Source organism: Lissotriton helveticus, chromosome 7, assembly GCF_964261635.1.
Source record: "Lissotriton helveticus chromosome 7, aLisHel1.1, whole genome shotgun sequence".
Classification (NCBI taxonomy): domain Eukaryota; kingdom Metazoa; phylum Chordata; class Amphibia; order Caudata; family Salamandridae; genus Lissotriton; species Lissotriton helveticus.
The window spans coordinates 1,565,392,386-1,565,407,398 of NC_136068.1; positions in this window are offsets into that span (position 1 = coordinate 1,565,392,386).

A 15,013-nucleotide genomic window follows, 5' to 3' on the forward strand; every position below is an offset into this window, starting at 1 on the left:
TGTCTGGTTGACACGGTCCCTCCGGGTGATCTTGTATCCGTCCGGGATGGCGATGGCGATGTCGGGCGCTGAGAAGGTGTTCATCCATGTTTCCGTGAGGAAGGCGACGTCTGGCGATGTGGTGTCGGGCAGGTTCCAGAGTTCCACGGCGTGTCTGTGGACGGAGCGGGTGTTGAGAAGAATGCACTTCAGGTGGTTGCTGCTGGAGCTCAGCTTGGCGGGTGCGGTACAGGTCCGGATGCAGGAAAACTTGCAGGATAGGCAGGTGAAGGGTCCGTGGGTGCATCTTGGGGTGGCGTGGTAGCAGCCGGGGATCCGGCCGGTGTTGAGTGCGTTGAGGGCGGCGGCGTTGTAAGTCTGGCGGGTTGGCTGGCGTTTAGGGGGTCTGGCGCTGGGCGCGGTCCAGGCGCAGACGGGCTTGCCTTTGGCGCGCCTTTGGCGCACAATCGGCGCGCCCGCTGCGCGTACGTGCAGACTCTGCCATAAATGGAGAGTGGGGGGGCAGAGCGAGGGAGGAGAAGGTGGGAGGCGGGAGCGGGGAGGACACAGAAGGAGAGGGGGCAGGGCCATGATGTCACGGCAGCGGGAAGCGGGGAGCGGGGGGGGTCGCACCAGGCAGGGATACCGAGTAAAACAGAACTAAGAGGCAATCAGGGCACAGGGGGCAAAAAAGACGGCACAACGAGCAGCAAAGAGACAATCAGGGCACAGGGGGCCAAAAAGACGGCAGGGGGGGGGGTCACACCAGGCAGGGATGCAGAGTAAAACAGAACAAGGAGACAATCAGGCACAGGGGACAAAAAAGACGGCACAACGAGCAGCAAAGAGACAATCAGTTCACAGGGGGCAAAAAGGACGGCACAGCAAGCAGCAGCGAGGGGGCACGGGCACGCCTACAGCTGGAGGGCAGCGCGGCGCGGGGGTGTCCTGAGGTCACAATACGGTGAAAGTTTGCCTCCGGGTGGGGGCATCGTGGATATTAAGAGCAGTCCCAGTAAATATACAATGGTTACGTGCAGGGTTAAGATATGTCTGATGCAAGTACTTGTGTACTTCAGACAGGGATTTCTGGACATTTTCCGAACATATTCCAGTGCAAGTGTCCATTGTTTATCCGTAAGCTCTTGACCAATCGAAACTGCCCATGGCATTTTCCCCTCAGAGTCGGGAGCCCCTCGCCACGGGAGTCCAAGAGTACTTTGTATTGCACTGTGATTGCCTTCCTGTCATTCAAATGGCTAATCAATAACTGGAGGGGAGGAAATGACATATGTTCAACGCTGTCCGGCCCTTAAAGATTACCGGTTGTGGCCGCTAGCATATTATAAACCAGAAACGGTCCCTTTTTTTGTTTGTAATTCTCCCGAACTCCTGGAAAGTAATGAGGGTCTTATTTATGAATAGGTCACACAGTGCAGTGAGGCCTACCTACTTCTATCCTCCTTCTAGTGTTATGTTAGATTTGCCACCTGCAAAAGTCTGGTTGCTCCGATATTGGGTGGCTTGATGCTTACGAAAGGGAATTGCTTTTGGGTTGCACATATACATGGCAACAATGTTTGTCATCTGAGCTAGGCATCCTGAGAATGGGGCATCCATTTGAGGGTCCAATAATCAATCCACCATACCACTGCCATCAGCAATGTGCATCTGACAGCCACAGAGTTGCTGCACCACATAGTAGAGCTTATAATCAGGTGCCCACGACATTCCAAAGAATTTAGAGAGCACCACTCTCTTCCTCCACCTTCCCAAATTAAATCAGAGAGGATAGTAGCCAGATCCCTAAAAAATGATTGGGCAGATAGGTCAGGAGCGCTGAAAAATGATATCTAGACAGCACCAGCATTTTGGCTAGTGGCACTCTGCCCATCGGAAATAGCGGGAGAGACATCCAGAAAGTTAAGGAGCCACGTACCCCAAGTACTGCTACACCTAAGTTCCACTTCACTAGGTCATCTTCGACATGGTAAATGTTCACCCCCGTGTATTTAAAGGTGCCAGGTCACCATTCCATGTCTGCATGTGTCTAGTGATATGAGAGTCTCTGAAGGGGGAAAAAGGCAAGATTTTGCCCAGTTTCATTTCAGCCCAGATATGGCCCTAAGTTGTCTATTGTCCTCATAATGTGTGTCAGATCTTTGCTCATGTCACATGTGTATACCAGCACGTCATCTGCATACAGCGAAATCATGTCTCAGGAGTTTCCCATCAGTAAATCCCAGCAGGGGCCCTGCATCCTAAAGAGAGCCACTAGGGACTCTCTCGCCAAGACAAATATGATTGGTTAAAGTGGGAAGCCCTGCCCGGTTCCTCTACCAACTTGAAAAACAAAAGAGATCTCTCTGCCCGTGTGTGCCAAAGCCATTGCTTTATTTCCCATTGTATGTAGCACCTCCATAAGGTATGGCCACTCCTAGGTGTCAAAAGCCTTTCTGATATCCAATGACAAGGCTGCACATGGTGGGCGGGCCTGTGGAGTTTTATCCATAAGTCTGAAGAGACATCTCAGATTGAGAAATATGTTCCTCCCTGGAATGAAACCATTCTGGTCAGGGTGGACCAACGTGGAGAGAAACGGACCCAGCCTATTGGCAATGACCTTCCCGAGTATCTTACAGTCAGTATTTAGTAGGGACAGCGGTCTATACGAGCGCACCTCTAGAGGATCTCCGCCTGGTTTGGGGAGGACCACAATTAGTGCCTCCCACACTTTGTGAGTTAGAACAGCAGAAGGAACTTCGGAGCTGATACAATCTCGTCAGTAGAATAGAATTCAAATGGGAGTCCATCCATTTTAGGCGGCTTATTACATGCCATCTGGTTGATCCCGACGCATACCTCTTTGATCGTTAATGGTTCATCAAGGGTTTTTCTTTGGAAAGGGAATTGGTGGGATTGGCAACTTGTCCAGATAGTCAAAGTAGAGTAAGTAGAGTCCCTATTTCCCTTGGCGCTCTCATATAAGGTGCTATAGTAGCCAAAGAAAACTTTATTGATGTCAGACTGTGGATTGAGTAGCACTCCGTCTGGGGACCAATTGCAATCATTAGGGATCTAAGCACCTCGGATTTGGCCCCTCTGCGTGTGGCCCAGCCACGTATTCTGCATAATCCAGATTTTCAACAAGTGATTTGATTTGAGTTTTGTAAAGCTCAGAGCCTGCCCTACTACGTCTCGGCTCTGCCTTTAATGAAGAAAGGGAACTGATATGGAAATTTACAATAGAAACGTGAAAATCCAGGTTTTTAAAGACGTCCTGAAGGCGAGGAGGTTAGATTGATTCCTCAAACTCCATGGCATTTGGTTCCAGAGGTAAGAGGTGGTTTAGATGAAACTTCTACCACCCCTATAAGCTTTGTTTATGACCGGGATTGACAGTTGATTGGCTGTAGTTGACTGACATGATCTATTTGGAGTACACCATGAGAATTTATTTTTGAGTAAGTCCAGACCATGGTGATGAAGCTCCTTGTGTGCACGCAGAGGGCCTTGAAGGCTATCCTCTTTTTAATAGGTAACCAGTGAAGGTCTTCCCTGACTTTAGAAATATGTTCACGTTTCTTAATGTGTTTCAGGATCCGAACTGCAGTGTTTTGTTACCTCTGCAGTCTACTCATGATGCCCTGCTGAGCTCCAACATAGAGGGCATTGCAGTTGCCTAGCCTAGATAAGGCGAGGGAAGTGATTACTGCTTTCTGCAAATCAGATGGTAAGAAAGGAAGTCTTTTTCTTAGAATTTTCAGCATGAGAAAACAAGAAGTGGTAAGAAGGTTGGTCTGCTCTCTAAAAGAGAGGTTGGCATCAAAAATTATTCCCACGTTCCTTACTTTCGAAACAGGGCTGAGCAGAGAACCAAGAGATTGAGGCTACCAGGGTTCTTTCCAGAATATATTGGGTGTCCTTAGTCTTGCCAAAATATCACAAGATCTACTTACCCCCTTCTCCACACATATCTCAGCCAGCCTCATAGCACTCTCCAAATCCAAGATGTGCCTGTGCAGAGTGAGTTTTACGCTGAAAGTTGTTTTAAAACATAGGCCCCGCACAAAAGCTTTGAATGCGTTCCACTCTATTTCACTGTCAGAGGCGGTCTCTGTTTTGCGAATCTTTATTGGGAAATAAGAGCAAACAATATAAAAAAAGAGGAGGGTATGGGAAACATGGTATGCCATTCATGAGACAATAATACAGCAGAAAAGAATATTATACACAATGAAACAAAATATTGGCCATATGACATACTGGGTTCCTGTGGATCAGGGAGCCGAGAAGGGCAAGGAATAGCAACACCAAGGAGGGCTCTTTGATCCACAATTGTATACAAAATAATCAATGGGAAAAGGAAGTGGACAGTAAGGAAGATGGAAACTTGACAGAAGAGAATGAAGGAGAAAAGAAAAAACAAGCAGGAGGTCCATACTTGCATCCACACCCATATGTCCGTGGGGTGGGAGACGGGAAGAAAGGGAGTGAAAGGGAAGAGAGAGAGCAGAAGGGAAAAAGATGGGGATGGAAAAAGAACAGAAAATAAGAAGAAGATAGAATTTCAGAAGGCTTAAACAAGAGGGAAAGAAAGAGCAAATGATATTAGCACTCATCTGCACAAGTCATGACAAGGTAGGAATCCAAGGGTGCTGTCAATGTGGTACAATGTAGCAATCAACCAACTCATTAGGGATGATTGTGTATGCAGTTAAGGACTAGTGGGCAGTCTCTTGGAGGAGAGGCACCCAGGTGTAAAGAAAGGCCTCCATCCTGTCCTGGAGGTTGTAGATTACCCGCTCATAGGAGGCCGTCTGGAACATTGATGAGAGACATTCATCATCGGAGGGGGGGGGGATGCCAGTGGAGAAGAATGCAAATCTTACCTGTGATGAGCACCGTATACAAGAGACAGACCTGTAGACTGGAGACGTCCGGGGAGTCCACAAGGTCATATAAAAGGATCAGGGGGCAAGAAATAGGAGTCACGACTGAAAGAATCTCACTCAGTGTAATGGCAACCATCTCCCATAAAGGATGTATCAAAGGGCTGTCACAGTGGGTGTGCACCAGGTCACAGTGGTTATGGGGGCAGCGCCATCAATTTGCGTGAGGCAACAGGCCAACTGCTCGTAACTTCCCGGGAGTCCAGTGCCAGTCATGTAGTGATTTAAAAAGGCCAAACTTCAATTGTGCCTCCCATGCATTCAAGTGCCTTCAGGAGTTCAGCCCAATCCTCCGGTTGATATTCCATCTGTTTTCTGGTTTGCTATGTGGTGTGGAGGCTATTAAGGAGTGGCAGGGAAAAATGATGACTTCTAAAGAGGCTATAGAAGCCGGACATCACCCCGTTGAAGTTCCCCTACGTCCTAAGATAGGAGTCCAAAGGAGATGATTGGAGGACCCAGGGTCGCCTAACCAGGCAGTAACTGAGGCAACACGTAGTTACAGGTATCCGCAGGACTGGCGGGGTGAGAGGCCATATTTCTCATGGAGCGTCAGGAAGGATTTGATGGCACCCTGGTCGAGGATCTGATGGAGACTGCTGATGCCTGCTGATCGCCATGCCTTCCAGTTCAAAATCTTACCACCTATGCACAGACCAGAGTTGCCCCATAGATGTGCGTTGGCATGGAGAAGGGGGTCTACTAAAAAGAGTCTGTGTGCACGTCGCCATGATTTAAGCATGCCGTGCATCATCAGGTTGGCGGAGCCTGACATGCGCTAGCCAGCCTAATAGAGTACATGAAATCATCATTCTTTAGCTCACTTCACCACCCCGGTTCAGACACCGCTAGCCTAGCTGATGAGGACTGTTAACCCAAAACCAGTCCCACGATGCTTGTTTCCGGTCCAGGGAAGTCATGGCTTGGCAGTTCGGGCTGGACTGTTCCCATGAGGCACAGGGTTAAGACTGATTTGCATTTAGCTGTGCCTGAACTGGGGTGGCGAAGTGAGCTAAAGACAATGATGGATTACACCCAGATCTGTGACTGTGGGTGAGTGTCTGAACATTTCCAGCGCTCCGTCCAACATTTCCTTGTGTTTGCTTTGTTCGCCCTAAGTTGGCAGGGTATGCCCAGACGTGGGTCTATTGCTCACTTTGCCATTGGATTCAAGCTAGCATGGCCGATGAAGGGTGTTACCCAGAAACCGGTCCCAGGATGCTTGTTTCAGGTTCAGGGAAGACCTGGCTTGGCAGTTAGGGCTGGACTGTTCCCATGAGGCACAGAGGCAAGACTGATTTGTATATAGCTGGGCCTGAACTGAGGTGGCGAAGTGAGGTAAAGAACAATGATGGATTCAACCCAGATCTTTGACTGGGGGTGAGTATCTGAAACGTTTCAGCACTCCGTCCATCATCTCCTTGTGTTTGCCTAGGTGCAGGGTATTTTCCTAAAGGGTGAGGTACAGCAGATGAGTCCAGAGATACACGGTACATCTCATTGGTGGTGAATCCATCCCAAAAGAAGTGTAGGGCCTCTGGGTCGAAGATGTCTTTGGACCTACTATCTTTTGTCATCCACATGCGAGTAGGTTCGAACAGTCTGAATTTGATGCCCAGTTTCCCCAACTAGGGCCACAGAGCATGGAAAGCCTTTTGTTTGTCGTTGGTGTCCCAGGAGAAGTCAGCGGCTATGTGGATCTTATTCGCCTCAAAGACATATTAGCCATGGGAGTAGGCAGCAGTCAGGATTTGCTGCACCTGCTCATCGAAAAGGAAGCACACAATGAGGGGATGCACTCTTTCCTATGTATCTAGAAGGTGGCCCACACGGTAAGCTCGCTGTATCTCCTTGAGGAGTAGGGGGGAGAAGGTCCTTGAGAAAGCCCCTAACATCTGTGCCTACAAAACGTTTCCGGGAATCTAAAAAATCTGACATTTTCCCTCCAGCTTCCATCTTTCAGGTCTGTGAGTTTATTCCGTAGGTATAAGAGTTCCTGGTCCCTATCTGGTATACAGTTGAGACAATTCCACAACTGTGAGACGGAGTTCCATTTGGTCTCAGTAGTGAGGTCTGATATTTTGGAGTCCATGCCTTCCAGGCAGCGACCAACGGCAGTGATCTCCTACAAGATGTGATCCATCATGGTGTCAGGCTGCGACAAGAGGGTGAGGCCACAGTTGATGGTGTGGTAGTCATTGCCAGAGGAGTAGCCATTGATTTATATTGAGAGACAGCCTCTGTGATAAGCAGCTGATGAAAGGATTTGCTGGAGGGCATCACAAAGACGGGTGGTAGAGGATAGAAATAATTCGGAAACCTAGTAGGATGTCTCAAAATGTTGTCAATCGATGATCATTCCATCAAGACCTACTTCAAGGGGAGAGGGTCAGTGCCCCAATGACAAGGGCAAAGGAGGTAAGGGAGTCAGAGCATCGAAGTCCTTGTGTCCAGAAATTTCTGTAGAGTGCCCCTTGAGATGATACAGTGGGGGCAAAATAGTTAGAGCGTTAATCCCCTAAAGGATATTGATGTGGCCTTTGGGGCTGTCATGGAGCCATGGCTACAGCCTCAGTCACTCCTTGGGTCCAAAGTCTAATGATGCAGTGCCGAGGCCTGAAGGGTAACCTCAATTAGGCTGCTGGTAGAGAAGATGCGCTGTACTCAACTGTATGGGAGAGGGCAAGAGAGGCAAAGTGTGACCCAATCAGGCTGCACAGCCCAAGTAAAAGTGGTGACACAGGACTTTGGCTGTGCTAGAGGCCACGGCATTCTTGACTATCCTATGGGTCAGACCCCAGTACGCGGTGGACTCACAGCCTGTGGGGAGGAGGCTAGTCAATGAAAGTACAACCCTAAATGTAGTGGTGGATAAGGCCTGTGGTGCTCCAGCTACTAAATGCAGGAATTGTCAGGAATAGTTTATGTTATTGTCATTGTCAAGGCACCTTATACCAGCCTAATTGTGGGGGCGTGGAGTACTCCAGGGCTTTGAAGGCAGTATATCTTCCAATACACGTGCCAGCTCCCACTCCCGGGGAGCTAGGCATGTGGTCAGAGGATCCTGTGTCCTGGCTATGGCGTGAATTTAATTCCGCCACCATAAATGCTCTCTCTTTTACTGCCTGCTTGCTTCGAGGTTTACCTTTAAGACCTTTATGTTGACGTCATCTTGATTTCTGGAGCTTCCAGCCAGTGGTTAATTGGGAGTCAAGGGGCTCCATTGAATTCTAACCACTCCCAGGTATCTGCCAGCATCGTGAAGATACGGCTTGTTAATCAATCCTCCCCAGCCCTTCTCATCTCTAGAATATAAGGTAAATGCTGCCCTATTAATGAGATATACACTTTCCCAACACTAAAACAAATCTTTTTCTTAAACAAGTTACCTCGTTTTCACAGAATAACTGCGGAGCGATTTTGGCCCCATTTGTTGGCACTTGATTTGTACATACGTCTGGCAATATATTTGTAATTGTCACTGCCCGGTTACGAGGGACGCGGTGATTGACATCTACGGCACCTCGGAAAAACCTTGATTTTTTGTCTAAATAGGTAAGCGTGTGACACATGTGTAGTAATCGGCTTCTCATGTAATGCATCTCCCTGGCCCTGGTTCTCTGCCTGATGCTCTAACTATATGATGTCATTTGGAATGTTATGGATGTTTGTACTTGAAGGTGGAGCTGTTGGAGAAGATGGGCTGGGGTGGGGTTTATATTAAGACTTACATTGGAATTTACCAAGATGTAACTTGAAGAATAAACTACAACTACAAGAGCTGTCTACTAGACTTTATTGATTCCTACAACATGATTTTCATGTCATGTTTAAATTCCAATGATTAAAATAGGTCTTGGGATAATTATGAGCCCTCCCTCTCTCATTTTTTCCAGATACGGGTAGCTACATGGTTTTTCTCAACCCTCCACTTTCCTCTGGAAGATAAGTTAAATCACTGCCTCATCAGCGTGTCTGATATCATTACGAACTCATCTTTACCTGGACCTTGCCTCCATATAGATTGATTACGGAGCGACTTTGGCCACTATTGGCGCCTTCTGATTTTCCCAATATGGCAGGTAATCGCACGTGATTGACCTATTGCGTTTTTTGGATATACGGCTCATATTCAGCTGGACAGCCCTCAGTGTACTTTTTTAATGTAATTTTAATGTAACTGCCGAGTGGCTTTTCCGCTACGGCTAGCATAGGGACTCTCCAAAGACCGTTGAGACTAATGAGTTTCCTATTTTCTTTCTAACCCTAGGAGGTTTGCCCTACGCTACAATCCCCCTACCTCCCCTCACCCGTCTGTCCTGACGAAGACCCGCGCTGTAAGGGAAATCAACCCTACATACCTCTAGGGTCGAAACGTAGACTGCTGCCTACTGTTATCAACTCCTATCATCTGCAGGATTTATACAGCCGTATATGAGTCTGATTATGTATAAAATGTATTGATTTTTTCATGTGTTGTGTGGCCCTATACCTTGGGGACCATTTTGAAGAATACATACATGAACTGAAATGTATGTTGTTTGTAGTACATAATAGTGAATACTAAGTCACAACTTTTCCTTGACCTTCACTCAGCACTCCCCCCTTCCCTCCTTCTTATATGGGCACCAAATAACTGAAAAATTGAAAATAATGTCTCCTTTGATAAGTTTAACCATAAAAAGGTTGATATAAGTACAGTGTGAATAATAAACATTGTACTTTGTGATTTGTTCATCCTCTTCATTTATCTATAAACTTTTGTTGATACTGTATATTGACTGCTTTCTCTAGTCTGGGACCCCTCTGTCCATAACGAGCATCGTGAAGAAGCGCATATTCCCAGAGTTTATAACACACAATTTGTCCATGTACATAAGAGAGTAATGCAGTCCCAACTGCAAAGCTTCGGATAAATAGCATGAAGGATCCCCTGTGTCTCTGCACTTCCGCAGTGTAATCTGGGAATATAGTCACTGAGCTATTATCAATTTGCCAAGGGCCTTTGGTTTTGGCGACCTGTAGGATATGGTTATGATCTCGATAGTTAAGTAGACGTGCAACCGCCGTGGGGAGGGGGGGTCTTACCGAGGACCCTATGGTATCTCTCGACCAAGAAGACAATAGATCGCTTACCACCTATTACAGTATGAAGCAGCCAGTCCTCAAGGAAAAGCTCCTCATTGGGTCCATATGCTTTCTCTTGGTGTTCCACCATGCAGAAGTTGGTTTGACGGAAATAGTGAAAATAGATCCATTTTATTCGGCCCTTGGCCATGTGTTTTGTAAAGTCTCTCAGGGCTCCTCACTGAGCCTGACCCTTTTATATATTTATGTTGCTCCTTTGGCCAGGGTCGTTAGATCCTTTGGACTGTAGGTGTTGTCCTATGCTGAACGACACCCAAATTATGGTGTCCATTACAAACAGCATAGAGGCGTCTGCCACTAATTTTAAAAACTGTATGCAGGCAGTTTCTCCTTGGATGGTAGAAAACTATCTTAGACTTAACAGGGACAAAACTGAGGTATTGTATTGATCTTAGGAAACCAACAGCATATCTGGTCAATGCCATGTGGCTTGCCTGACACGCTTGGCCCCTGCACTTGCCCAGTGTCCCCAGGAAATAATCTTAGTGTCATTGTGGACAATTCTCTCTCCTTGGGCCCTCAGATTAATTGAACGGTGTCCACCTGCTTTGGGACCATCAGGATTCTTAGGAAAATGTTGCAATTTATTTCCTTCGCCTCTCGAAAGCAGGCAGTCATTGCCCTAGTGTTATCTAGACTGATTAATTATAATTCCCTCTATTTGGGTATTAACAAAGGGCTCATTCAAGGTCTGCAGCTGGTACAGCAGGCCACAGACAGGCAGGCGATGGACCTTCCTAAATTCCACTAAGTCTCGGCCACTGTGAGTTGCATTGACTCCCTTTAAACCGGAGAATCCTGTTTAAGGCTCTTTGTTTCACTCACAAGGCCTGCTAAAATCTAGGTTCGGAAGGTATTAAAGGTCTCTTCCGAAATTATGTTCCTACCAAGCAGCTAAGATCAGCCAATAAAAATCTGTTGGTAGTTCCCAGGTTTAAGAGAGTCAGATGGGGGGGCAGAGCCTTCTCCATCACCGCTGCTAAGCTCGGGAACTCCCTCCCTTCTGTATTTTTGGGACAAGAGTCTCAATCTCTCTTTCACAAGGCTTTGCAGACCTGGCTCTTTACCAGTCTATCAGTATGAGCCCGACAGGTACTACTGTCTGATGGCCCTTGCCACAGCGCCTTGACGTCTCCTGGCAAAGTTTGCGCTTTTTACGGCTAATATTCATTCATTCATATTCATGTAACTGGCCTTCAGTGGCAATGACCCAGGCACACAGGAGGGATCCTTGAGATTGTAGTACCTCAATATGCGAATGCATTGTGGATATTGAGGGGCACAGCCCTGCTAATCTAGATTTGTTCACCTTCTCATAGTCGCGCAGTTTAACCTGGTCAGCCCTTAGGAGCCCCATCTCAATGACCAGGGCATCCAGCTTGGGTTCTTAAGTGGTTTGGACTTCTTGAATAGCCTGCAGCAGTTTGTAAAACCTCACTGCCTTTGTCTGAATAGCAGAGGCAGATGCCCAATCCTCTCCCTCCGACGATGGTTATCTGGAAAAAGAATGAACCAAGACCCCCCCGCACCACCACCCACCCATCTGTGGTGCCCCTCTGGTGTCTTTGTTTCACCATGTTCATTGATTATCAATGGGAAAGAGTACAGTTGCAGTATGATACTTGTGGTCCATCTAGTCTGCCTCCTGAGAGGACCACAAACCAAAGAAAATTTACAACCAATACCAAGGTTTTGGTAGAACAGGACAGGAAATTTACATTAATAGCATTCTTGAATTGTAATACTAGAAATGTTGTGTATATCATCAGATGCCTTTGTAGCAAGCTGTACGTGGGACAAACCACCCACCTCATCAAACAACACTACGCCCAGCACAGAAGCAGAATCAGATGTAGAGTGGAAAGAGCACATCTGCTTTGACACAACGAGGAACTACAGAACACTGAAAATGAGCTGTAATGGCAAGTTGCCGAAGTGGTCACATTGGACAATCGGGTGGTAATATGAAGGCCATCCTAGACAGAAAAGAGTGCAAATGGATGGACATACTTAATAGCACTCAAACTGGCCTGAATGACATTAATGATTAGCTTCACCAGAGGGAGTTGTCAATGTATCTTGATCCAAGTGAGTCCCCTTTGGTAAGGTTGAAGGATGGATGGGTTCCCAAGCAAAATGTTTCTGAAGCTAATGTGTGCACCGTCTCTGAAAAAATTAACTATGAGATGCTGTTTCCAGAAGTCTTCAGAAAGAAGTTAGGTCATCTAAAGAAGTATGTGCACTGCATTAAACTTAAGTCTGGTGTGTGGTCTAAGGTCAGGAAAAAAGAAGTGTGCCTTTAATGAAGAAAGAACTAGATAAACTTTTACAAAGTGGAGTCATGCAAGAGATTGAGGTAGCAGAATGGGTGTCTCTGGTGGCGATAGCTCAAAAGGCAACTGGAGAGCCTCCGATATTTGTGGGCTTGTGGGAATAAAATCAGGCGGTGATGGCGGATCATTACCCATTGCCAAGCATTACTGAGATTCTATGCTGTTTGGAAGGGGTGAAATGGTTTACTTCCTTGGATGTAACTTCTGCCTATCATCAGATATCTTTGAATCCCCAGTCGCAGGAGCTGACATCCTTTACTACACCGCTTGGAACATACAAGTGTATGAGTGTGCCATTTGGATTAATCTCGGTCTCTGTGTATGATTCAGAGGGCAATTGAATGGGTGTTGGATGGAATTGGCGATGTGTAAATGTAGTGTATGGGAAGATCTTGAGTGAGCATGTTTCCAGAGTATGTAATATATTGAAGAGTGATAGTGGTCTTACCGTGAAATGCGAGAAATGTAAATTTGGGGTCTCAGAAATTGAGTATTTGGAACACTTGATTTCCACTGAAGGGATTCGCCCTAAGGGATGTTTAGTCAAGGTTATCAACAATATGCCAACTTCCAGCTCCAAAGAAGAATTGGTGAAGTTCTTAGGAACTGCTGAATTTTAGAGTAAATTCATACCAGACTTTGCTGTAGGTTACAATAGTATTCAGAGATTATTAAAGAAAGGTGTGGAATTTGAATGGCCAGAGGAATGTGAGAAAGAATTTGTGCGGCTAAAGAAGGGATTGTCGGGTGCAGCAGGTTTGAGTAGTTTCCAACCACGTACAAAGACAGTGCTGTGAACGGATGCTAGTGCAAAAGGAATAGGTGCAGTTTTTGAACAAGTTGTTGAGGGAAAGGTGAACACAATTTTGTTTCCCATCTATGTTATTACGTGGAGTGGAACAAAATTATTCATTAATCGGTTAGGAGGCTTTGGCGGCATACTGGGCCATGAGGAGACTCAAGAAATATTTACAAGGTGGTGTTTTTTTTTAATTAAAATTGATCACAAAGCTTTAGTTGAGGATTTTTGCACAAAAGGCATAAATGCTATATCCAGCTGAATAAGAAGAGGAGGGTAGCTTTGCAGGAATTTCAGTTCATAGTTTCCTACGTACCTGGTGTGATGAACATTATTGCTGACTGTTCAAGATTATGTGTGGATGAGATTGGCACGGAAAGTGGTTGTGACATGGAAGATGAATTTATTTGGGGATGAGCCTGTTAGAGTCGGTTTGGGTTTGGATAGTCTTCTCCAGGAGGAAGAATGGAATAGTGAAATGGAAGGGGATGCTCTGTTGAAAAATCTTACCTGAGGATTAAGGATGGATGGTCTGAAAGAGACAAAGGTTGTGATGAACTTAAGGATTTCTGGCTAGTGAAAGATTATCTTTCTTTTAAAAATGGTCTGGTGATGAGAGGAAGTGTAAGAATGCGATTGATTGGGTGGGCTCATGAAAGCCATCCCAGAATTTCAAAGACTAAGGAGAGAATAAGGAGGAGTCATTGGTGGCCAGGAATGGACATTTTGATTAAGAGGGTTGATCGCAATTGTTTTGAGTGAAAGAAATGTGATAAGATTCTGAAATGTAGGACACAACCCATGATCATTCGAGATTTGGCTTCCGGTCCTTGGATTGATTTAGCTCTTGACATTGTTGATCCAATTAGGGTGTCAGGTAATGAAAAATGTGTGATAACATGTATTGACATGCACTCAAGATGCTGAAAACAAATAGTGGGGGAGGGTCATAAAGGGCAAATATTTAACGACCAAGGCTCATCATGCCCCTATAATAGCAACAACAGAATAGAAAAAACCTGGTCAGAAAAACTGTAAGTATGTCAAATTAAGTCTGAGACCATGAGTCCATTGATGACACTCAAGTGATATCACAGGGCTAGAAAAAATTCCCATCAGCCCACCTCTCTGGTGGAGTATCGTCACGTGGGAGATGTTTCATAAATCCAGTTCTTACAGCACCTGAAGTTGATGCACAGAAGGATTTTGAAATTCTTAGACCACAGTGATTCACTCGTGATGCCAATGGAGTGCAGTGCGCGTGAAAAAAATGAAAGTGTGAGATAAAATTGACTCAAAGAACCAAAAATCGGTTTAATTGGTATGGTGCTCTGGTCAAAACTAAAAACAATACCTCAATAGTTTAAAATAATAACTATATAAAGGCAGGGTGTATTATGGTCGACATGTTTCAGCTAGATGGACAACTGGTCCTAGCTTTCTTCAGGACCCGGTGAAATACTGCGACTGCAAATTAACACAGATAGGAATCGAATTAAAGTGCTGAGTTTGTACACCAATAATGGATAAATCCTACCAGTTGTTCTGAGCCCAGATAGCTACTGGTGATAATCCAATCTTAACGTCTATCCTGAAACAAGATAGAAAAGATGTACAACTCAAATAGTGCAAAAAACGGTCTCAACAGTACAACAAACAAAGGCAGACATACTCAAAATACGGTTGAGAATTTCTCACCGTTACTCTGTAGTTAAAAATTATACTACTAGATGAGTGTATACAAATCACACTGAGTTAACAAAATAACTAGACTTACCCAGCGTTATGTGGGATAATGCCTC